The sequence below is a fragment of the Struthio camelus genome, chromosome 18 (assembly GCF_040807025.1).
Source record: "Struthio camelus isolate bStrCam1 chromosome 18, bStrCam1.hap1, whole genome shotgun sequence".
Taxonomy (NCBI): Eukaryota; Metazoa; Chordata; class Aves; order Struthioniformes; family Struthionidae; genus Struthio; species Struthio camelus.
Window position 1 is genome coordinate 2976602 of NC_090959.1, and position 26023 is coordinate 3002624.

Consider the following 26023-nt stretch of genomic DNA (forward strand, 5'->3'; position numbering starts at 1 on the left):
TCTGAAATCCTGGCTCCAGCCCTATATGTCCAGATGACAGCAGCAGCCTCTGATTTTGGCAAGAAAGTTTAGCAAGAAAGGACCTAATGATTTTACACTGTAGCAGGTACCCTTTCCCAGGCTCACTTTCCCCACCTCCTCCTGGGCAGCCACATGAGCTGGAAGAGAGGCTGTGCCCCCTGCTCCAGCCAATGCGTGGCTCCTGTGTTGCTCCAGCTGGCAGGTCAGCCTGGGCTCTGCAGGCAGATGCACTCTTGGTGGTATCTTGATTTGCTGCCCCAGCACAGAGACTGTGCAAAGGGTACATCTGTCCAGCCCCAGCAAAGCAGGAATAATGGGAATCACAGTTGCTGAGGAGGGTTGCAGCTTGCAGATAAAAAGAAGAATGAAGGAGAACTCACTTCAATTTAAGAAAAGTGGAAATATCTACCAGAAGAGGGGAGAGAAGCATTTACAAAATGAACCTGGAGGAATTTGTATGACAGTGGAGATTTCAGTGTTTCTTTAAATAAAACTTACTCCCAGGTTCAGGTGGCCCAAATTGTTCTTAATTCTTCCGGTAGACACCTGTGAAGATCAAACAGAAACCAATAGGAAGCACTGGGTGCAGTTATCAAGAGGGAGGGAAAGAAAACATGCCCTTGGAGCATGGTGGAGCTTGTTGCTGTCTCTGAAGTTCTCAGGTCTTCAGCAAAATCCCTGTTTCCAGGGATTTCAGATTTTATTTAAGAGAAGAAAGATTTTATTTAAGAGGCTATTTATGAGTGGAACTAGACCCTCAGTCCAAAAAAGAGACTGCTTCCTCTTGAACTGAGAAGATGACAAAGATGATGCTACTAGCAAGTTCCGGTTAGTTGTTGCTTGTGTGGAAGAGCTGTTGTGCTGCCATGTTAAACTTAGCTGCTGTGCTGTGCTTGTGGTGACACTGTGATGTCCCAGCCTGGGCTCTACTTCCAGGTAAGGCTCTGATGTTAGCAATTTTCAAGTCTGCTACTTTTTGCATGAAAACTTTGCTGATCTTGTGGCCGCTGATGCGGGCTACTGAAAGCTTTCAGGAGGATGTGTAAGCTGGTGAGAGTTTTTCTGGGAGAGAAATCTGTGAGGTTGATTCCAGCTCGGTGTCATAAGTTGTCCCTGACTGCTTTGCTTCCTTCTGCCCTTTTCTGCCCCAAAACGTAGATCTGCTTTGGGGTCTTTGTTGCAAAGAAATGGTAGCCATTTTTTCAGCCTGCCTGGACTTCTACTTTCATTCTCACTTCTATGTCTTGTGCTCTAACCATATCAGCTGGGAAGAGAGACCTTGTAAATGCTGTATGCTTGTAGCTGTTCTCACTGTAGCTTCCCAGAAGCCCTGAAAATCTCATAGGCAACCTGGCTTAGCCTGAGTGTTAGCCTGGTTTTATTCAACAAAGGAGAATGGATATTTTTTCTTCTATTTCAGAGAAGCAATCACAATTTCAATTCTTCTCTGCGATGAATCGACTGTAACAAGTTTTCTGGTTCACCAGCTCCACAGGTCTGGCCACAGAAATTTTTCCAGTTCTGCTACTTGACAGTAGATGGCAATTTATACTGTAATCGTGTTGAAATAATGTGTGTTTCTGTGCCTCAGTATATGGATGGTCAATAGGGAGCAGTCCATCTTCAAGTAATTTTAAGTATCTTTCAGCTAAATAGAGGATCCAAATGCAAAACCCCATACTCGGGGACTTCATGTAGATTTTTTAAGCCTCTTTGGTGGAGCTGGGGTCCATAAAATAGTGACTGGAATCAAGAGAGACATAAATATCATATTTTCATCTGTGGCAGCTATAACCTCGCTTGAGTATTGTTCATGTTATTTAGAAGGAACATAGACTCTTTTGGCTAGTTCCATCAATCTAAAAGTTGCAAAGGCAAGGCTGAGGAAGCAGTTCTGATCATGAAATAAACTGTGCAAAAGACTTGAAAAGGCAGCTGGATGTCATCTGACACTGAAAACGTTATTTTTTCTGGCCTTTTTAGCAGGTTATTTATTGAGAAGTGGATGCTCCTGCACTCTGGAATAGAGCAGAGCTGGTGGGAGGAGATTTTTTTTGCATTCATCAGAAAGCAATGTGCCCTGTTCTGCTGACCTTTCTTTTTTTTTTTTTTTTTTTTTTTTTTTTTTTTTTTTTTTTTAGGATGAGCTGGGGGCCCACTGGAGCAGCAAGGAATGATGGTGTCCACAGACAGGATAGTAACACTGGGACACTCGGGAAGTTTCGTCCTGGAGTGCAGAGCTGGAAAGTCTCTGCTATGCTGCCAAGTGACAAAGTGCCTAGTCTACTGTCTCATAAGGGTATTTTGGGAATCTAGGCTCAGACTGGGCCCCCAAGCATGGCCACACGGCACGCAACCACTCAGTTCCGGGCCTATCTGGTAAGCAAAGGTCTGATCCTCCATAACCCAATGTTATCACAGAGATGGTAAGCTCAAGGTAGGCACAGTAATAAGGCTTCTTCCTCCACTCCTTCTCCAAGGTCAGCCATCTATTTTGGATTTTTAGGGAGTCAAGTCATATTTATGAATAATTTATTCTACAAACTTTTTGACTGTCAACCAAGTGACTTGTGAATAAATGTTTTCATTACTTGGCTGGCTCTGTGGATGGATGAATAATATCCATCGAATAAATTATTCATCTTTTTCTCTCCTTGCCATCATCAGATAAATTCCTCGTGATTTGTATGTGTTCATTATTCATCTGGCTACAAGAAACAGACATACTAGAGATGGGTTAAGGGCTAAATCTGTTTTATTGAAACCAATGGCAAAGTTCCCATTGAAAGTGGAGGCTGTAGCAACCATGATCTCATCCCACGTAGTCTGAGTGTCCTCAGAGCAGTGACGCTCAGAGCTGCTAAATGGGCAGCAACAGCCCCAGAGTCCCTGCTGAGGGCAAAGCTGTGCTCTCCTGCTCTGATAGCTTAGTCCCAACTTTCTGATTTCTTCTGTAATGTCAGAGGGGCCCATGGGCTACTTTCTGCCAGAAACCGTGGGTTTGGAATGCCACTCTGGATGGCTGATGAGATGTCTCCATTGGCCAGGTTGTGGCTGCAGCAAATGGACACGACTCTCTTGGAGGGTGAAATCCCTTTAAGGCACCTAGTGTATTGGAGTCTAGGGAAAGCAGAGACCGTTACCTAAACCCTGGAGGGAAATCATTGGTCCTTGTAACAGCTTTTGCATATTTTTCATGACATGGGGAGCCTGAGACCATACTCCCTCCTTCCCTGGGCTCCTGCTCTCCAGCTGTTTCAGGCTGCTTTTTGCTTCCCAACAAAGTTATGCCAGAAGCCTGGTCCAGAATGCAATATGAGGGAGGCAATGGCTGGATGCCAAAGGCCAGGGAGGTCTGCACACCTGGTCACATCCTCCAGGGTCAGGGTGCTGCTGGGCTCAGGTGGGCACTTCAGTGAGGATCATGAGAAATGAGCCCAATTCACTTCTTTGGCTCCTTGTGTTGATGGGACTCCCTGAGTGACTAGCCACTGAGACTGGGGCACCAGGCCTGCAGGGGTCCAGGTGGGGCAACCCCTTCCAGTGATGCTAGATGAGGAAGGGGGACATGACTGCATTTGGCTCCGCTACAAAAAAAGTAAAGAAAACTTTCCAGCTGACCAAAGGAATAGAAACATGGGAGATATCTTTTGCTCTTGCTCAAAGCGATCTTTTGTTTGTTCATCTGGTTTATTAGCATTATGTTTTTCCCTGTCCCATGACTGTAACAGTTTCAAGTTTCAAACTTTTGATTTTTTGCTTTATTGCAATTCAGAAAAGTGTCTGCAATTATTTTCTTTTTATACCACTGGGAAAAGCATCTTTCAGTCACTCTCTCATAGCTCAATGACAAGTGAAAGTGTTCTTCAAACTCCTTTTTCCTCCCCCAAAATTTCAGGTAGAAAACAAAGTTTCACCTTTAAAAAGTGAATAGCTTGGAAAGTTAGCTGCGTGTGAAAGGTAGAGGCAATAACAGCTCCTTTTGTAACCCTAATGCTAGTGTGCTTTGCCAGACACCTGCTTGTAGTAACGGGGTGATCTATGCAACATGTTTGCAGGGAGCCTTAGAACATAACAAGAAAAGCTTTGATTTTTCATTCATGACATCTAACATGACAATCTCAGCTGAATGATCAAATATAGACATATGCATCAAGATTCATCAGGAAAGAAGAAATGACAAGTGAAGAAAAAGAAAATGTAGCTGAGGCAGATGAAGGGAAATCCATCCTCCACAGACAGAGGAGGCAGATGGTGAGTGCTGGTTATTCTTCATTTAGCATTTCCCAGCCTGAATGTATAATACATTCAGGCAAAGGGTGGACTCCAGTTCACAGCCCACCCATTTCCTATAGAAGTTAGAGTGCTGTATTGCGGCAAAGGCTTTCTCATGCGGTATGTGGAGTAGGAGCCACTCAAACTTGCAGTCCATGAGCTCTGTAACAGAGCTTACTTTTTGCAACCTGGCTTGATGAAAGTGATGCAGGTACCTCATGGAACAGTAACTGCTTTTTTCAGGAGGTTTACACTTGCAGGAAGGGCTCCGTGGAAGGCTCGATCCCTCTGTTTGTGAGCTAGCTGGTGCTGCTAACCTCAGGGGGACAGAAGACCCCTGTCTCCCTGTGTTCCTGTTTGCTCGCTGTCACGCTGAGTGTGCAGCACAGATGCAGCCCCTGCTCCGAGCCCCTGCTGCCTGCTGCGAACCAGGATGTCTCTGCCTGCATGCTGGTGCTGCATCCCTCCGAGACATCCATGCCTGTGGCTAATGAGGGCTGCTTCTCACACAAAGTGCTTAGGAAGGCTCATTCAAAAGTTGTTCTCTTTAAAACTTCAGATTGTTTCTCTTTTTCTCTCTCTGGGCTCCATGTAGGACTTTTCCTTTGGCCTGGCTGCAGTAAACGTGTACAGGCAGGTCTCGTGATTGCTGGCTTTCCTAATAAAGCCTCTGTGCTGGCTATCCTGCTACTATATACTTCCATCCTTTGGTTCTCACTTCAGGAGTGTTTTAAATACACTGGGCCTGAATATCCAGTGTTTTATTCTGTATTGGCAGCATGTAGTCCACTGGGTTCTGGTTTGTGACTGGTGCTTCATAAAGCCAAGTGGTAACTTGGTTCCCTGTGCTGCAAAAGCAGCCAAGCAAAAGATGCAGGCCCCTGGGATAAAAGACCATCCTTGGCAATTCTGGTGCCAAATTCTCCCAAGGGAGCAAACAGGAGATGCGGTCCATGCTCTGCCTTATGGAAGAAACCAGGCTGCAAAAGGGAGCCTGGTTTATACCCTCCCACAGGAGATAACGATAGAAGGGCTGCTAGCCCATGTCAGTCTGGCATTGGCTTTGCTCGTGGGTAGTCCTGCTGAGCCAGAGCCTGGTCAGAGGGGTGGTGTAGGCCTGCTCCGTGACACTGGGTGCTTGAGCCTGCAACTCCCCTCCCTGCTGGGGCACCGTGCAGCGATACCCCAGCACACTGGCTTCAGGGGCTGTCATGGGAAGAACGCTTCTAAATGCCTGCTCAGCTGCTGTAATCTGTGCATCTGCTAAAGAAAGTGAATATGGCAGCAAGCAGGGGACCTTCATGCCTAAAGAGTGTCTTGGAATATGATTTGTGGAGTGATTTTCTTCTTCCTGCCAACTGTCTGGTCCAGGGGACACATCAATCTCTGAGTCTTTTCAAGCTCAGAAATGTATTTCAGCAGGAATAGTTTGTCTTCTGTACCTGTTTGTCATGTGGTGGAGGCTGGAAGGGAAAGGAGCATGGGGTCTGCTCTAGAAGAGTGCTGAAGGATGATATTTTCCCTTTTGTTTTCTGCTTGCCTTTGGCCTGGCATCCAAGACACCTGCTGATTTCCTGGGGTGCGAAGGGACCCTTACCCAAGAGCTGGTGATGCAGAGGCTGCAAGAGTGTTTTGCACAGAATTAAGGCCTATTTGACTCTCACTTTCAAAGCCTAGAGAGGCCCAAAGCATTCATGGTGGGGGAAAAGCAGTCTTGCTCTCAAGCCTCAGCCAGGGAGCATGCCCCTTGCTTGGGCCTCCTCATGTTGGCACTTCCAATGTGGTTAGGGAAACTGCTTCTTTCATTCTTCTCTTCCTTCCAACAAAGGCAGGGAATGACCCTTGCCACCAACTTTCTGACCTGCAGCTCTGTGTAGGACCAATGGATGAGGGGGCATCAGGCTGTCCTATGCCAAGGAGGTACTGTCCCACCAGCGGAAGCCAAAGGAGGCCTAGGGGTGAGTGGCTGGACTTTAGGGTCTCTCAGGCTGTCCTTCCTGGCACCTGAGATCAATTTAGCACCTGTATTTTTGTTGAAGGTTAGAAACATCCCTGATCTTCCCTGGGCCCTCTACAGGGCAGAGGGAGGTATGGGGAGAGCAGGGCTTGCTTTAGGGTGCCAAGCTCTTCTGGCAACTGAAAGCCATGTGTGTGTCTAAAACATGGGCAGCTCAGGTCTGTGGCCTACACAGCTGGCTCTCTTTATCCTTGATCTCCCTAACAGGCAATTTTGATTCACTGATACTCTCCCATGACTGTCAGCAGAAGAAAATAATCAGAAGCACTTCACCAAGCTGATGTTATTGGGGGGCAGCTCTGGATGAGGGAAAGAGGAGACGAAACCAACTCTGAATTAGGCTTGAGGCACCCAAACCAGGAGGAGGCTGACTCTGCAGCCTGGCAAAGGGCTGCAACTTGTTTGGGAGAGTAGCTGCCTGGGGAGCTGCTGGGCAGCAGGACTGTGGTACACCCCTTCCCGTTGTACACTGTCACTGAAGAGTCTACTCTGATAAACTCAGGCAGACGGAAATAAACAAGTAGATACGCTGGCTTAATCTGTACTGATTAGCTCCCTTCCAGCATATGTACTGGGTAAAGGATTTGAATGTGCATAGGGGAGCAGAGATGTCAGTATCTCATGAGCTGCAAAGGTTATGTTGCCTCATGGCTTTATGCTCCTAGCCCTGGGTTCCAGGATGTGTTGCCTGGCTCTTCCGAGATGTAGCTGCTGAGCTGGGGGGAAATGAGCTCAACACAGACCAGGAGCTGCAAAGGCGGCTATGAGCCTGAATCCTATCAGATCAATGGGAATTGGATACGTGCATGGGCCTGTGGCTCTGATTCACAGTGATCTTGGCACATATCAGTAGTAGAGCTCCAGGGACCAGTCAGGGGGATGGAGGACCACAAGTCACCTGTATCCAGGCAACGTTGCTCTGGCCTTAGATGGACAAACTCTTCAATGTGGTAGGTGACCTGGAAAAATCAGGGGGAAATTATTCCAGGTAGGACAAGTGCAGATATACTTACCTTTTTTGTTCTTGTTCTCTCAGCAGGTAAATTCAGTGGAGGTGTTGATATGTGTTTGCTTCAGCTCCTTTGACTCAGGTTGTGAAAAGTGAAACCTCATATACTTGTGCTCTTTAGGCGTCTGCCAGCTCTTGGCCACTGTCTGAGCAATAGCATCAGGTGCTCCTGGCTGCCTCCTTGCTGTTGTACCTTTGTTTGGGCTTCTCTGGGCTTGTGGTGGTGCTTAAAACATGTATGAATATGTTTCAGCCATTACTCCCTCATTTCAAAAGATCTCTAGACAAAGAAAAGACAATGACATGTCTCCTAGACCTGTGCAATGAACGAGTCCGGGCCAGACTAACAGCATCTCAGAGAAATCAGTGTAATGATGGGTAGGACCTGGCTCTGTGTGGGAATATTAGTTCACGTGTACAAATAGCTGCCATCCATGCAGCAAACCAAAGTTGCTTGGCAGAGCTGTTTGTTTGGGGGTACTGAGTTCATGTGGTTGCAATCCTTTGCTAACAGCTGTCAGTCTATCACAAAATGTGGGAAAAATAGTTGATCATGGTTATTTTAAACAATTTCACATGAAGTTGGGAGAGGGCATTCACTCCTCTGACTTGCATGATATGGTTCAGAGCTGTCCTGAACTTTAGCCTGAGGTTGTCTCTGTGCCCAGTATTGGGAACCACATTGCCAAGGTATTCCCTGCACTGAACACGTTCATTGGGTTACTTGGCCTCTCAGGATGTGAAGGTGACACTGAAAAATTTTGAGCTAGGAACTTTACTGTCTGCTCATCTACTTATGGTTCCCTGCAGTCTCAGCCTATTACTGGAATTTGCTAAGATATTTTTTCATCACCTCAAATTAACCAGCAGACAGCTGCAGTGCTCTGTTATTAGCTGCTGTGTCTTCTGCAAATGTTGGAAACAAGCACCGCAAATGCAGGTTGGTGGGTAGATGGCTCAGAAAGGTGAAGACTGGTCAGTCAACTCCTGTGTGTGTTCCTCGTGATGAAGATTTGCAGACCTCTGCCTTTCCGGCATCTCTGCCAGAGAGCAGAGGGAGGCCCAGAAAAACATCTGAGAAACATGCCTGCTCTCACGATGTTCAACAAGATAGTGCCTGTGGAAAAGCAGGATTGACTAGAAGTAATGATGCTTGCTGCTTCCAGAGTCTCTTATCTGTGAGTGCTTTGCAAAAGTGTCACCTCCCCACCACAAAGAGGAAGTTGATTATTAATCTGCCCTCCACAGTTGAGAGGGCAACTGATGTTTGAACAGAGTTTGTTCCTCTCTGAAGGTCACCTGCCAAGCTGCTGAAGGGAACCCAGGGGCCTGACCCACAGCTATAACTACTAGACCATGCTTCCTGAATTCCCTTTACATGATTTTTTTTATGTGTGTAGGTCCTTGACTCAACTTTTTTTTTTTCATGGTCTGATTTCTAGTAAATATGGTCAAAGTTCTGGGCTTGGCTGTCGAACTCCATCCTCTGAAGACAGCTGTTAAGGGGACCCTGGTTCTCACCTTGCTGGTGATGCAGACCAAAAGCTGCACCCAAGTGTGGCTGGGTACATGTTAGAAAACGAGGTCACTCCACCAGTCTTGTTTCCTCACCTCCTGCTTGTTGCCCGGTGCCTCTCAGGGAAGAGCTCCTTTCTGATCTGGAATGGTTCTGGATGTCTAGGTGGAGCATGCCAATGGGTCATGGGATTGGCACCCCTTTGGCTCTGTGAGGGCCACGTGGGCTGGCTGTGGAAATGCTCCTTGTTGAGCTTTGCAAAGCATATGGCAGAAGCTGCTCTGCCCGGGCTGCTACTGGAACTAACCTGCCCCAGAGACTGCTGAAGGCTGTTTGCTCTGTCTCTGGATCACACAAGAAGATTTTTACATTTTTGCTGCTGAATGGCACAGGCTGGACTTGCTATTGCACTTAAGGATGATGAGAGGCAGCTTTCCCGTTGGCAGCGGAACTGGGAAGCTGAGTCTCCAGGCCTGCTCATTGAACACGTTATTTTCTTTTGGCTGCAAGAAACCTTTCCAAGTGGGGCCTGTTTGGGGGTGGAGGCAGTTTAGTGGTTTTGTTCTGATAGCAGGAGCTCCAGGAGGTTTCCACTGAGATGTCTCCCTCATGCTGGAGCCCAGGTGTCTCTAGCTCAGCTGCTGAAGTTTTCAGTTCACCAATAAGGTTTTCTAACACACATATTTTACATAGAATATTCTGCAGCTCACTTGAAATTAAAAATGTAAGAGTTGGGCAAAATAAATTCTATTTAATATCAAATTAAATAGTCCAGTGGATTCTGCACTGATAGTACTCTGAATTTTAATATTTTATTCAGTAAATCCCTCTGTTCATGAACTGTGGCAGAATTTTTTTCCAGCAGCACTGAACTGGCACAGCATTTAGCAATCTTGTCTTGGCTTTTAGGCCAGGCTTTCTGTAGAGCAGAAAGGGCCTTGGCTATGCTGTCAGTGTATTTCATGGGGACAGTTCTGATCCCAGATGGGCAGAATAGTAAATACGAGTGTGCCCACCTGGAGTCAAAATTATGTAGGTATAAAATTGGTTGACAGAAGATGGCTTGATAGGGACTAGATGATAAGCAGTCTTATAAACAAGAAAGGTGGTAAGCCATATTTCTTGGAAACCAAGCACGAACTCTTGTGGTTTCTGCAGGCAGGTGAAGTTGTTAGTCAAGCAGTTCATCTTTCCTATTCAGCTGCAGCTGTTCTCAGCACCACTTTTTGAATGAAGACCAGGTGGACAGACTCCCCAGGCTCTCTCTTTCTGCCTGATAAGACAGTGTCCCTGAAAAGTGGATGTCTTGGAGCTAGGGGCCGTCTGCAGCTTCTAAGCAGAGATACCATATCTCTTGGCTTTGGGGAACAAGATGAATCTCAGCCTCTGGCACTGCCTCACAGTTGCCCTCTGCTTTCTGAGCCTCCTTCATCCACCCAAGTATACTGCTAAAGAGCTGTTTATAAGGGGCAATGCTAGTGAAGAGCCCAAGCCAAGCCTACTGTAAGCATCACAGCCAAATTCACAGCCTGGCATATAGTTGCTGAATTGATTGGTTTAGTGTATTGCTGATGGGAAGATCTGTCTCTTGTGAGCTGGGCAATGCATTCATTTTCTCATCTTAGCATGGATAGTGTTGAAAAGCTGAGGTCAGCTTGTCCTGGAGTCGTTCCAGCTCCCCTTGGTCCAGGCATCTCCATGTAATGCTAGGTCTCCTGCTTGGTGTTTCCCGGTTGTCCTCTCTGGGATGACTTCATTCCTCCTGGCCCTGCTAGTTGCCCAAGGTACAGGGAGAAATTGTAGATTTTTTTTTTTTCAAAATTGTTTTCATCTCAAGGACGCTTAGGCTAACTGAGCCAGGAACATTGATCTCAAAGCCAGGAGGGGCTGTTACCATGAACTAAATTGACTTCTCGCATAGCCAGAAAATTATCCCTTTGGCTTCTGCCTCAAGTCGTGCGTTCTGTCTTTGCAAAGACTCTAGACTCTCTGGCCAGCCTTGACCTAAAGACCTTGCATGTAGGAAGGTCTCCATACCCACAGACCTCTGGAAGGCTTTCCAGAAGGAATTTCCAGTGAAAATGGGGTCAGCTTCCAGCTGTTTTTCTGCAATGTTAGAGGGTGCCTCTATTTTGGACAGGGGACAGCTATGACTTCCATATGGACAAAGACAAGGGGTGATTCTGGTGCAGAACAGATAACATTTGGGCTATCCCATGTGAGCAGGTAAAGCCACCTCCTGCCTATGGCTGCCATGAACTCTGACAAAGTCTTCTGTGAGCTTATCTCTGACAGGATAGAGAGAGCTGTCAGATGGCAAGTCCTCAAGCCATAGTGATGAGGGTGATGTTTCCAGCTGCATGTGAGTCTGTTGCTCTGTAGATGCCTTGAGCCAGGGAGCTGGGTAGGGTGGGCAGAGGAAGGCTCCAGGACCCACTCGTGCAAGGTCTGAGCCTTCCCTCCTGGAAGCAGGGATAGTGTGATTTTGGCTTTGCTGTGGGATCTCTCATGCCGTGGAGACCTTGGAGCTACTTTGGAGTAAAGCAGAAGGGTAAGTGCATGATGTGAGCATGTGTGGCTTGGGAAAGGTGGAACAACTAAAAAGCTGAATTCCCATGAGACTCCTCAAGCTGATGCAGGGGGACATTTTGCTCTGTGCCCTGTCACATCACATCCAGCTGTCCCCAGAGCGTTTGAGATGTGAGGAGACATAATGTTACTGGATAGGATGTATTCCAGAAAGAGCCCTTCAGCTAAGGGGATCAGTAAGAGATAGCTCAGGCGTCTGGGTGGAAAAGTAAACTTCACTGCTACCCAAGACCTTACATTTCATGCATGCTTGTTGATCTCAGGGGGAAGACAGATGTGCTGCTGTAGGAGATTAGAAGCAGATTGAGAAGTTGGTGCCTCTTGCTGCTAGAACCTACCTGTAGCTGGGGACTGCCTCCATGGGGGCTGAGAGTGAGCAGCCAGGCATGTACCTCCTTATAGCCAGGAAGTAAACGCAGTTCCCTGTGCATTAAACTGCACCAGGACAGTTCCCCCGGTCACATAGCAAGTTTCAGCAGCTGGAGCTGTGATCTTCTGCTGATGGGTGGCAACTAGCAGCTGCCAGGAAGAGTGGGGGGGCACTAATTTCTGAATCTGCTCAGATGTGAACCAGAGATGCCCATCTGTTCAAACTCTTAATTAATATCCTGCTGTGCATCTTCTAAGGTCTGTCAAGAACTTAGAAGTTAAGCAAAAGCGGCTCATGGTTCTGTTTGGAAGGGTCTCTAAAGTCTAGGCGCTGTTAGACATGTGGTAAGGGATTCAATAAGCAAAGTATTTCCACAGTCCTCTAGACAGTACTAAAAGTATCAAGCTAAGACTTGGTTTTCACGGCTTGCTATCACATTCATGCCCTTTCTCTCCCCGTTCCCAGCTGCTTTTTCACCCTGTAATGTTCCATCTTCAATTGTGCATCCTGTTCCAGAGGAAAAGGACAAAAATCCTCTTTTTGGGAGGTTTACTCAAAATAGATCTGATTCAGCACATGGCACTCATGGTTAGCTATATCAATACAGCAGAAGAGTCATTTAACAAGGAAAATGAGTAAATGAGATCAGGAGCTGCTTGTGCTGGCAATGTGGCCAAATGGAAAAACTGTGGCGTTGTGGCTTGATGAAGGTGTGCAGCGTCAGCCTCCAAGGAGCCCATTTGTGCTGATTGTGCTTTGTACCACGCATCTGCCATGCACGGACCGTACTTGAGTATGATTCGTTCAGGCAGTGTGATTCAACACGTTCCACCCCAGATCTTGGAGGACACCTAACCTTCAATCACACTGGCTCCTGCTGGGTGCCACATGTCAGGACTGCAAGAAGGCAGATGGTCTCTTTCAGGATCACAAAGAAGGCAGGACTGCAAACAAGAAGGGAAAAACAGTCCTGCTCAGAGGCACAGGGTGAGAGGTGAGAACAAGGAATCATACAGGATGGCAGCAAAGGACAGGGCTAAGGGAACGTGCCAGGGGGCCAAAGCAGGAAGAGCAGGCTGGGGGAGTTGAGGTGGGGCACCACACCTTCTAGCCATGCTTCTCTCTGGATCATAGATAGGTATCTGGGAGTTCCTGGATTGCTCTGGTGTTACAAGGAGCTGTGAAAGTCCCTGTCAAAACACATCTCTCTTCTCACAGCATGCAGAAGATCAAAGCCCATTACTACTACAGTTATCCCTTTAGCTCCAGTGATGTCATCTCTTCCGGGTCAGAAGGTCTCCTTTTTGCTGCTGACCCAGTCCAATAGGGCAGGGTTTTTTTTTTTGGTTTTCAGAGTATGGCTTTAATTCTTTTGTATTTGTTTTTCCTGGATGTTTCAGTAGTAAAAGCCCCCCTTTTTGTTGCAGAATGAAGTGCCGATATTGTGTGCATTCATGTTAATGGAACTTTCTCTAATTGCTGCTGCTGCAGGCTCCTCTGGCCCTCAAAATCACACACAAAAAAGCTCCTAACAGCCTTGAAGAGCAGACAAGAATTAGTCAAGTTGTGCTCTGACTTTCTTTATTTGCAGACAGAGTCTGACAGCTTCCTCCCTCTTTTGAGTATTTTGAGTGTCAGAGAAAGACCTGACAAAAGGCCTGAAGCCACCTCTCCCACCAGAGAAGCAGCAGAGTTCAGGCCTCTTTTCTACTGCCTTCCTCAGTGTATTGGTCTATGAGCTACGGAAGTGTACATAGGATCAGTATTTGGATTTAATCTTTGTTAACTCCCAGCAATAATATCAGTAAATGAATTTCCGTTGAGCATTTTTACTGATGCCACTGTGTCTTACATATGCCGTCACACCAGTCTTGTATCCTGCCCATGCCCAGTAATAGCTCATTGCAAGCTGCTCACTAACTGGATTCAATGAGAATCTTTTCCTTGGACTGGACCCTTACATTGCCCTAAGCTAACTAATCCCCCTGATGCTAGGGGGGTTGAGCTCACCAGCACTGACCATCTGAAGTTTAGGCATTTCATTACAGCTAATTTTTTTTAGGCTTTCTGCAGAGGCAGTGGAGAAAGGTGGGTCTTCTGGAGGGCAGTTCAACTAATTTGGAGGTTGGTATCTGAAGACAGATAGGCTGGCAGGCTCTCAGGGGACATTGTCTCCACTGCCTCTATAAGCCTAGGGTGACTAGGTTAGACTGGACACTGAGGGGAGATCTATGGCATCCAGCTGCATACGTCACCAGTACAGACAGCTACATCTGTGCATGTTTTACAGGCTCCCCTTGGAGCCAAGAGAGAAATAAGTTCTAGAGCGTTGATTCACCTCGCCAGATTTAGATGCGAATTAGTCTCACCGAATTAGGTGAGACTATCTGTCCCTTAGGAGTGTGTATTTTTCACTATGGAGCATTTTAAATGGAATCTGAGCGACTAGCTAGCTTGGACAAAGACACCTGAGTTGTTTCTTCCTAAATATGGACAAAGGAGCTTTTCCCCTGTTTCTTTTCTGCACCCTCACCCTCCAGCAGTCAATGAACTAAATCCACCTAGGTAAAGCAGGTATAAATTCTCTGCTCTTCCTACTCCCAAAACACAGTGTGAGATGCTATTTTAAAATATTTTCCCTGTAAAACAACATATTGCACTGTTCTCCATTCACTTTCAATTTTATGTAACTTTCTTCACTGAAATGGGCTCAATGATCTCAGTAAATAATTGGTGAGCTTGTTAGACTAATGGGATTTTTATTTCTAAGGCTATAGATCAAACAAGTATGCCTGAAAATTCATTATACATGCAATGTGCACTAAATAATTACTCTTGCCCATGAAAGCACTGGAGGAGAGACTATGACAAGGTATAGCTTTAAAAAAGCAGTTTGATTTATCATTTATAAAGCAAAGTTCATATTAGATGTGCTAGTTAAATATTCAGCAAATAGTCACTTGATTAGCTAGAGTACAGGTGGAAAGCTTGACAAGAATGACGGCTTTCCTTATTTGACTATATATTTGATATATTATTTTTCTTATTTGATACATATTTTTTGTCTGAAATTGAACAAAGAGAAGACACAAGCCTCCTCCTGGGTTTGCTTTCATTCTGCTAGCAAAGCTAGCCCTTGATGTTGCTGGAAATGGCACTTTCTTTGGCCACTCACGTGGTGGCCAAGGGGGATGCTCTCCTACCTTCCCACAGTCCGGGGCTTGGATCTCTGTCCCTCTTCCCCTCTGCTCTTGTTTGGACCCAGATAAAGCAATAGCAAACCTCAATGTTCAGCTAGGAGGAGAGCATGTTGACCAATTCCACATGTGGACACCTGGAAAAAGGGAGGGAGGGTTCAATGGAGAACCTAGCCCTTTCTTTCTGAACCAACGCCTGCAATATCATAAAAAGACGAATGTTAGTGACGATGGCATGTCTCTGAAAAAATGAAATGGCCCTTCCATCTCAGCCAGCAGCTCCTCCTTCACGTGGTACCTGTAGTGTTACTTTCCCTGCTTGCTGCTAATGATCTTTGCATTATTGTTAACCTGTATGGGTGACCAGGATCACAGAGGTGGCAAGATACAATTGACCTTGCCATCCTGAGCATTTTGTATCCGAATTGAAGCCTTTGGGATTGTTCTGGGCAAGGTTGTTAGGAGGGTGTTAGACTGAGATCTTGCTTACTAGCTGAGCTTGAGCTTGTGCTGTGCCCTGTGGGGAGCCAAGTGAAGATGGTTATGTCTGGCCATGTGACATCCCAGGCCAGCAACCCAGCCCATCTCAGGCTCTAACTTTATCTCATTTCGGCTGACACTGATCTTTGTCCTACACCTCTGCCTGACCGACACGTTCTTTGCTGTTCATTACATAGCAGTTAGCAGCTTGTCTCACTGTGCCAAAGCTGGAGACAAGGAAAATGATGCTAGGGTGGCATTGTGCATAGCTCATGCTGAAAGCTGCATGCTGCACAGACGACTTGAGAAGAGTGGCTATTGTGCCAGAACCTGGCCTCTGTTGCTGTCTGCTGGGAGTTACTGCTTCCACTGGTGCATCAGGGAGGTGCTGGTCCAGCGCAAACGAGATGGTCTGGCAAAAGTTTACTGTCACGTTAGACCATGCTGGGCATGGGCTGGGTTCAATAACTTTGTGTTTTGGCATGGCTGGATAGAGGAGAGATTTTTCTCACTGTAGTCATTCTGTCATTTGTTCCTAACTTTTTTTAAAGTGAGTTTTGCCTTCGGTGTATTTGAAAATTGCAAATAACTGCAGAGTCTGCAACTAATTTTCACAGCTTTGTCTGTGAACTGAGCAGTCCGAAGGATATTTTGTCCGTCTATGTAGGACGGAGTTGTCGACCCTGTTTGCTATTCTGTTGTCAAGTATACGATATTTTTCATTTATACAGCTGACCAAAGAACTGCTTATTGAGATTTTCCATAGAAATGATTTAAAAAAAAAAAAAAGAAAGAAAGTGAGTACTCCCTCTGTGAAAAATTGATCAATCTTCAGGATATGACAGGAAAAACAGAAAAATGAAGAAAGACTAATGTTTGAAAAAAAAAAGGATGAAAAGCATGATCTGTGAAATCCTTCAAATGAAAATGCTTGATAAAATTCAAATAAATTTGAAAACAAATCCCAAACAAAACTTAATAAAAGGGAAAAACAGTTGTTCTAATTTTACAGCCACAGGAAATAATTTTGAAGCAACATAATTTGAGAATGTTTTTGCAGTCTGTTTTATTCCTCTAGTATTTGCCTTCCTGGTCCTCCAGAAGAGGCAATGCCACGTGATGAGGGATGGGATCATACCCTGAGGGATGTCCAGCCTCCAGGCATGAATGGGGTGTCTGCCTCTTCCCCTGCCTGCTTCCCTTACCCATCCTCCCTGTGGGCTCTGGTGATCCAGTCTGGGGTTTGCAAATCCACATTGGGAAGGATAGACCTTTATGGTGTGTCTCAGCTTTGTTCACACCCTCTCACCTGCAGCAGAATCACTATTAGCTCTTGGGATCAGCAGGTTTTTGCGTGGGCAGTTGCATGCGTGTCCCTCCCTTGTTTGGATTCAGAGCTGTGCTGAGTTCAGGTGTACATGACCCCTCCTCTTCCCACATGCCAGAGTTTTTATGGGTTTTGTTTGTTCCTCATGTTGATGGGGTGGAGTGGGGCTGTTCCACCACCTTTAGTCTAGATTTGTGTGTGCAAAAAACAGAGGAAACCCCTCCTTAAGCCTAAGTGCTAGATTCTTAAAAGTATTAAGGCACCTTACTCCTATGGCTTTCTCTGGGAGTTAAGTTCCTAAACCCCTGAGGTCACATGCACGGAAGCACTCACAACAGAGCATGGACTTGAACTCAAGCTTTCCAAGCACATAATCTGAACCATAGAACTGTTCTTCCATTCTCCACATGTGCTATTAATTTAAGAAATGATTTAATCACTAATCAGTGCCTGATAGAAAAAATGATGTTCTTGAGAGCTGTTTCCTTGCCAGCAGCCACCTGGAAGACATCTAGGCCCAGCCTAGGTGCTCTGCTAGGGGCAGGGAGGGTTGTAGCCTGTTACACTTGTACATGGGTGTTGCCCATGGTGAAATGACCCTTTGCAGCAATTTGAAGAGACATCTCCCCGCTGAATTGTGCTGAAGGCAATATCAAAATGAACATCATAATCTAGAATGAATCTTCCTGATTAATTCAGCATTTGCAGAACCACAGTTCAACAATCCTGTTAACCATGGGTGTGCTAAAAGAGGGAAAGGCAGTGGATTTGAATGATGAAATGCACATAAGAGTACGTGGCTAACTAACAGGTAAGCTGTACACTTTTGGCTGGCGTGTACTTACTGGGATGGAGGGGAGTGGTTGCGTCCATCCATTCAGGAAACACATTCAATGTCTCATGATGGTCTTCAGCCCCCACTTTTACTAAATGTTAGCAACTGTTTGCAAACATCATCTTGGGCAAGTCATCCATGGCAGTTTTTCAAAAGACCACGGCAGCACCTTTTAGAAAGCCACCCTGTAGCTTACAATTTTTAATAGGATGCACATAATTACGCTGTATGCCTATGAGAAACAAGCAGTTAAGCAGGCTAACAACCAGTTACACTAATAACTAGCCATTTGGTTCAGTTGCTTCTGACCTCTGGTCACAGCTGCAAACACAGTTCATCTTGTGCAACGATCGTGTTGAGAGGCCCAGAACATCCCCATCCTTTCATGTACTGTATAAAAGTGGGATGATAACATGTAGCCTCACAGGGAAATTGCAAAGCTTAACTAATTAATCTACAAGTGACTGTGAAATTCTCAGCTGCAAGGTGCTGTAAGAGTGTGAAGCGCTCCTTATGATGTTTTAAGACTTGTGTTGGTTTTATACACTGTGCTTCGTAAAGGAATCTAATGTGCTGTAGTTCCCTCTAATGCTAAGAAGGTCCAATGGATAGAAAGCATCTCTGTAGCTCTAGCTGCTGAATTTCAACACTGTTTGTGTTCAACACAAACAGAACCTAGTAGAAATGGGGCTCCTAATCAAGTTGGCTAGAAGGAACGTTTCCTCTCCTGCTTCCATTTATTGTGCAAGCATTACTAGAACGCAACATGTTAGCAGAATTAAATATGTATTTGAACTTGGCTTTGCGTGTACTTATGGGTGACAAATTAATTTTAGCATTATTTATTCTGTGATTTTCAATAATTCATTGGGATGTATTCATACCAGTAATTAGAACAGGTAAAGTAAGAAACAGAGCTCACATAAATTATTCCATGGCTTTCATTATTTATTTGACCATTTATAGCTGTGCAAAATTTACTGAGAAAATATGTACGTTAATTAATGTGTACATTACAATTTCATTAGTCCTGCTACATTTTTTCAACAAGATTTGGGTGTGTGAACAGCTAGAAAGGTTTTGTCCATGTCTTTTAAATTATTTAGGTTTAACAAAGAGCTCTATGACTGGGATCTGGGAAGAACAGCTTGTGGTCAGTGTTTCAGTAAAAAAAAAAAAGTTGTGGTCATTTAAAAAAAAAAAACCACAAATTCTTTAGCAGTCTGGCAGAAAAGAGAAACATTTTTAATTAGTGCCATAAAAGTGATGCTCACTCACCTTTTTTGCATCATAAATGAGTCCAGTGGAGGATGTGTCAGGAAATTTCCACATAAGCAAACTCAACCCAGTGTAAAAAGGCTTAGATCCACCCCTATAATTTAATGGTTCAGATCACGCAGCCAAGCTGTTATTCTGAGTTTTAATTATTAGGCACAAATTCAATTTTAGCTTTTGGAGCAGACAGCTCCCTCCCTCTGCAGATTCCAACTGAGGGCTTTCTCACTAGCGAATATTGAAGAGGATTTTGGTAGGTCCGCTTAAAATAACAGCCACAGAGACGTGTGCCTGGGAGCACACAGACAGGCGCATATTCAGAAAACATTCAGCTTTGGATAGAGATAGTGAACTACTCATGAGGAGTAATTCATCTGAAGAATCCCAAATGCGTGTTTTCTGTTTATGAATTACTAACAAAACTCACATTCAATGCTTGCCATGATCTTACTCATAGTTATCAGCGGTCAAGAAGCCTGTGAAATTCCTTGCCAATGAAGTGTTTCATGTGGACATTGCCAATCTGCTCTGTGCTACTGGCTTGTTTCACATGGTCACCCCTGTTCTGCGTTCCCATTGTGTGGCTCCTGTTACTCACCCACCAAAACACCCCGCTTATGGAAACAGTAACACTGAGTGTCCCATCCTTAAATTACCTTAATTGTCTTTGAATATGCACGCATTTTTTCTACTCCTGCTAGTGAACTTTTGAGTACCCAGGTGGAAGTAAATAAATGTTCCATTTTCAAACAGGTGGTCATGCTGATTCTTCTTCCCTCTTTAGGAGCTCTGACCAACCTTGAAACGTATGGTGTTCTTGCTGTGCACGGAGAAGACTATGTCCAGGTTGGTCACTGGCAGGTAGATGAGGAGACTCACAAGAACAATGATACTTCAAAAACTCACTTTATGCTTCCAACTAAACCTGATCCCAGAGAAACATGCCTCTGTGCTTTTGTAGTTCTTGAATTAGACACAAATGCTACCAGGCATTTTAGGTCTGGCCACACATGCATTCAGTGGGTGGAGAACATAGAGGGATACCAGAGCTTTTGAGAAGCAGAATAGGAGAAACCAACCATCTGATTCCTTGTAGGCCTGCAGTGTGAAAGTCTTCAGGAGAAACCTTCCTGCTTCCTCCTGTCTCTCGTTGCAAACTGGTTGAGAGCCCCGGGCTCTGGGGCATCCTTTCCCAGATTGCTGGGGGTTAGGAACTCCATGTCTACTGGGCTCCTTCCTACAGACAGGCAAAAACTGGAAACCTCATAACGTTCCCTGAATGACTGTATTCAAGGGTCTCAAGATCTTCTGACAAAGATCAAAGCAGGAATGAAAGTTGGGATTTTGTTTGTCTTTACAGCTCAGTTTCCAAACTGCAAAAATATATATATATATTTTCTCACTGCCTCAGCAAACATCTGAACAACATCTCATTTGACTCAATTGTCTGCTCTTCTTGCAAGTGCCAAATAATAAATGGACACAAAGGCTCCATTCATGAGGAATCATGAATCACGAGGCTACCAGGGAAGGAGTTCTCCTCCTCTCCCTCCTAGGTAACTCAGATGTTAGGGCACTTCCCTAAGGGAGGGAAACCCAGGCTTGGTTCTGTCTGCTTTCCAAGCCCAGATGCTGGAGGCCAGTGCGTAGTGTTATACTCCTGTGGCAGGCCATCAGTTATAAATACTTAATGGGTGCAGCTACTACAATCTCAGTGCGTCTTGTTTTAAGGTCTGTGTCTCAACTACCAAGTTAGAAAATAGACCACTCCCTGACTTCCCCTTCTTTTATAAATGAATGATCCTAACATTGCAGAGAGAGATGCAGCCCAGATGAGCCTATGGCTTCTCGTGACAGATGGTAGAGAGGGATGGAAGCTCCCTCAAGGAAAGAGGGAGAGGATTGAGCCAACATTGCCATCGACCTCAGTGCAAAACTCTAGATGCGATTATTCTGTGCATTCAGAAGTGCGTGTCCAGAGTCGATGCTGGTTTTGAAAAATGGGAGTTTAGCTCTTTAAAGAGGCACATTTATTTTTCACAGCAGAGAGACTCATCTGAGTATCAAGCTGAGACAGAGTTTGAAAAATATGGTGCTTTGTCTCTCGAAAGTGTTCTGAGGAGCTAGTGTGTGATTTCAGATGAGGGCCACAATTATGCTCTGGAGGTTGTCATTCGGAATGATGACGCTCACTCTTTCCTTTTTTTTTTTTTTTTTTAAACCGGAGTTGGTATGAAAATGGATTATTCTAAACCATGTCCCTGTTTTGCTGTCCTGTTTGTCTGGTTCCTGCAGTCACACTACCTGCTTGATGTTCTCATAAACTACATTCTTTTTCCCTGGGTTCTGGTGATTAATTGTAATGACAAGTGGAAATATTCCAAAATAAATCTATTCTCATGACCCTCTGCAAACTCTGCTCTTAGAACTCTTCATAGATTTACCAATTCAGAAAGAGGTGGGAAAGCACAAGATTTGTGTCAGAGCAGTTGTCCCGTGGTGCCCCTGAACTCTGGAGTCATTTAGATAGGGTCTGTATTTTCCCTGAAGGGGAAAATAAATATTCAAACCAGGAAACTATAAAAAAATAAACAAAACTGCTTGTCACAAACTCTGTGGACATGCAGAAGCCAGCAACAGCTCCAAAGCTGGTCACCGACAGCACAGAGAAGAAGTCAAAGCCAGAACTGCTCAGGATGATTCTTTGCAATGAGTTTCTCATGTTCATATTTTTCATTCAAAAACATTTCCAGTAAGAAGACTGTTCTCTCTGGGAAAGTGCCCTTCCAGTCTTGAAACTGCATCTCCACTGGAGGGAGTCTCATTGCGCAGTACATCCCTTTGCCATCAAGAGTGCCTTTTCCACACATCCTGGATGCTGCACAGACGCAGCCCTCCACCCCTTGGCTTAGGTTTATGCCACCATCCAAGAAAAGTTCTGCCAAAACCTCCAGCAGTGCCAGCTGCACCCTCAGCTTTGCCTGCACTCCTCGCACTCTCTATCTGATCCCAGAGGAGCAGGAAACCCTGTTCCTGACAAGGGAGATTTGCTGACATCTTGGTCTCCATCAGCTTGGTGTAGGTGGGATATTTGGTGGGGTGTGCGTGTGCTTTGGCAGTAGTGAAGTACAAATAACTGCCTGGCAGCGTGCTGGGGCTTTCAGGATGTTGGTGGCTGAGCTCAGTCATGAAGGTTTACTCTTCCTGGATCCCAAAGACTGAAGGCAGGGATGCAGAGCGGTCTGAAGTACTGGGCAGTATGTCTGCGAGGCCCCAGAGCTAGCTGCTTCGTCAGTGTTGTGCTGAGATTTTCTTTGCTAGATGACACATAAGCTTAAAGGACGGCCTGACCATATTATTTGCTTTCAACACTGTCTCCCATAACCTCTTCATAGGCAAGCTGATGAAGTATGGGCTAGACGAGCAGACAGTGAGATGGACTGAGAACTGGCTGGATGGCAGAGCTCAGAGGGTTGTGATCAATGGTGTAAAGTCTAGTTGGAGGCCAGCAGTTAGTGGCGTTCCCCAAGGATCAATACTGGGTCCAGTCTTGTTCAACTTATTCCTCAATGACCTGGAGGAAGGCATAGAGTGCACCTTCAGCAAGTTTGCTGATGACACGAAACAGAGAGGAGTGGCTGATCCACCAGAGGCCTGTGCTGCCACTCAGAAGGGACCTGGAGAGGCTGGAGAGCTGGGCGGAGAGGAACCTTATGGTCTGCTAAAGGGAAGTGCAGAGTCCTGCACCTAGGGAGAAATAACCCCATGCACCAGGACAGGTTGGGGGCTGACCTGCTGGAGAGCAGCTCTGCAGAGAAGGACTTGGGAGTCCTGGTGAACAAGTTAAGCACGAGCCAGTGATGTGCCCTTGTGGCCAAGAAGGCCAATGGCATCCTGAGTTGCATTAGGAAGAGTGTTGTCAGCAGGTCGAGGGAGGTGATCCTCCCTCTCTACTTAGCACTGGTGAGGCCACATCTGGAGTACTATGTCCAGGCTCCCCAGGACAAGATAGACATGGCGCTCCTGGAGAGACTCCAGCGGAGGGCTACAAAGATGATGAGGGAACTGGAGCATGTCTCCTCTGAGGAAAGGCTGCGAGAGCTGGGCCTGTTCAATCTGGAGAAGAGAAGACTGAGGGGGGATCTCATCAATGTGTATAAGTATCTGAAGGGAAGGTGTCAAGAGGATGGGGCCAGACTCTTTTTAGTGGTGTCTAGTGATAGGACAAGAGGCAGTGGGCACCAACTGAAACACAGAAAGTTCTGTCTGAACCTGAGGAAAAGCTTTTTTACCGTGAGGGTGGCTGAGCACTGGAATAGGTTGCCCAGTGAGGCTGCGGAGTTGCTGTCGTTGGAGATATTCAATGGCTATCTCGACAGGGTCCTGGGCAACATGCATTAAGTGACCCTGCTTGAGCTGGAGCGTTGGACTAGATGATTGCTAAAGGTCTCTTCCAGCCTCTGTGATTCTGTGATACGTGTTCTGAGACACAGGTAGATAGAGGGGGTCCAGAAGGATAAGCAGCAAGGTTAATTCATGTAGCAGCAATCAGCCTTAAGTGGTTTTGGCTTTACCATGCAGTCTAGTCCGCGGTGAGCAGCCAACAAAAGATGAAAATGAATTCTGAGAATCACTTTTAGCTGCAGGAGAATACAGATGGGCAGGTCCTTCTGCTGAGATGCCCTTCAGCTTGGCACCTGAGACACCGTACCACTGAGCTAGAATGATTTTTCGCTCTCCAAGTTAAAGAAAGGAAATAAACTAAGATAAAATAACAAAGAGAGAACGATAAAGCGAGAGATTAGATTTGAACTGATATAAAACCCAGGAACTGGCATGCAGCCTAGTAAATACTGGAATGACATTACCTGAGCTTAAAAAAAATTGACAAATTTTTAGGCTTAATTTATATCTGTAGTGGAACTGGGGAGCAAACACCATGGAAATAAAATTATTTCTTTTATTCATTTTGTTGGTGATGGAATCAGAAGGAAAAAGCTCTGGAGAGATTATATTTTCACTCCGTCTTTTCTTTCTTATTCCATCCATTGTTCTCAGCTCTGTCAAGATTGTGACAAACTTAATTATCAGCAAACACTAGGAAATGTAGATGACATATCACTTTTTTTTTCTTTTCACTTCATAAAAGCTTTCTAGTCTTTCATGTAAAACAAGTAAGGACAGGGGCCAGATGGTGCTGGTGTCCAATAACAGATGTATCTGAGTCCTTCTCTCCTTGAGATCTTCTCCTGTGTCAAAGAGTCAAAGATGAAGATAACAAGCCCTTCAGGGGCTGCGTGGATGAAAGCTGGAGTTTAAGAAGCTGCATCATTCACAGTCAGAAGAGGTCCACTGCCATCTGCGAGAACACCACCTGCCAAACTCTTCTGGAAAAAATGGACTAATTGCACTAATCCCAGGAGTGCTCATAACATGCAGCAAGTTCAGTGTCCCAGGACCTTGCCCTCAGCCGCAACAGAGCTCCTGGCCTCTGGTTAAGACACACGCATTGCTCCTGCATTGGCAAAGCCTGATACTTGGTTGACCATAAAACAAGAGCTGGGGAAATGTCTCACTGAACAGAGCGTTTGCCCCAAAATACTGTTTCTGAGGGAGTAAAATGACTTGGAAACTCAGAGTGGGGTTCAGTGAATAGCTTCTGAACGAGAAAATAGAATTTAACCCCCGCTTCCCATAAAATAGAGCATTTTAAAGTTTTTCCCTTTGAGGTTTTCAAAGGCAGCTTTTCCATCTTGCTCTTTCAAAGACGATTTTGACTTTAAAATCTGGCCAAAATCAAAAGAGAAATATGTGAAAAGAAAATGAAAAATAGAAAAGGGTTAACTAGGGACTTAAAATGCCAAACAATAGCAAACAGAGACATTTTTCCACACTCCTGAGGACTAGAAACTTTATTTACTTATTTTTAATCCATTCTGGTGGGAACCGGGACACCTTCTGCAGAGCAGTTCATGCCTTGTGAGGTCCAGCTATGGAGAACAAGTCAAGATTTGTGCTCCACTGAACAGTGGCTTTGCAGGGTTCATCTGGCCCTGTGTGCAGCACCACAGTCAGGTTTCCGTACTCTCCCCTTCCCTGCTAAAGAAAAAAAAATTATCCATGCTAGAAGCCCTACCACTCAATAGCTCTGACAGGGGCTCTGGTAGACTTAGCTGCAATGGTTCAGGGTATTTCCAAATAGCCCCTCTGCTGTCCAGCTGTAAGCATCCCACACTTCACCTTTAGGTATAAGAGAGAGGGATCTGCCAAAAGTCATAATGTTGCTGCTCTTTTTTCCAGGGGGAATAAAAACAGAAAAGAGAATTTAATTCCCAACCTCGAGGCAACTTTCTCTTTTCCTCCCCTATTGTCTAAATGAATAATGAAGTGGAGGAGCTCACGTAACTTTCAACAGAACCGTTTCTCTCAGCTGTAAACTAAAACATGGAGAAATCACTAAACATCTCCTTTACCCATCACTGTCAAACAAAAAGCCAAGTATGGTGATAACTGCTCCCAATATACTGGTTAATATGGTGACTTCCCAGGCAGCATAGATGCTCCTGAATGACTCACCGTATCTGGAGGCTGATCTGAGGAACATCAGACCTGAAGAGGCTGACAGGCTTAGTTCACTCAGGGAGGACACAGCCGCCTGCCGTATAATAGCATCCCACAGGTGTGCAAGCAGCCATGTGCTGTTAAATGCTGATAATAGCTGAGTGGATGTTAAGCTTTGAGCTGACAGCTGAAAGGAGGCAGCAACAGGGAGACTAAGCCAAGTGAGTCCTAATAGAACAGAGGCTGGTGTTGAGCTGGCACTGGTGCTAGGTGAGTAGAAGGAGCTGAGCAGCTGGAGGAAGGGAGTGGTGAGGGTGGAGGCCCATGTAATGCTTCATCTGCTGCCTAGCTTAGCAGAGAGGAGGAGCAGCAGTTTTGGGTTTTGGGTGAGTGCTGCTGAGGGCTTGCAGGTGGCTGGAGTTGTTCCTTGCCCTGCAAAAACGTGTGGCTGCAGGCAGGCAGGGAAGCCTAGCAAGGATGAGTGGGACCTGGCATCTGGACTTCTCCAGCTTGTCCCTCCCAAATCAGTTGTGTTCCCTGTGTGGCTCCTT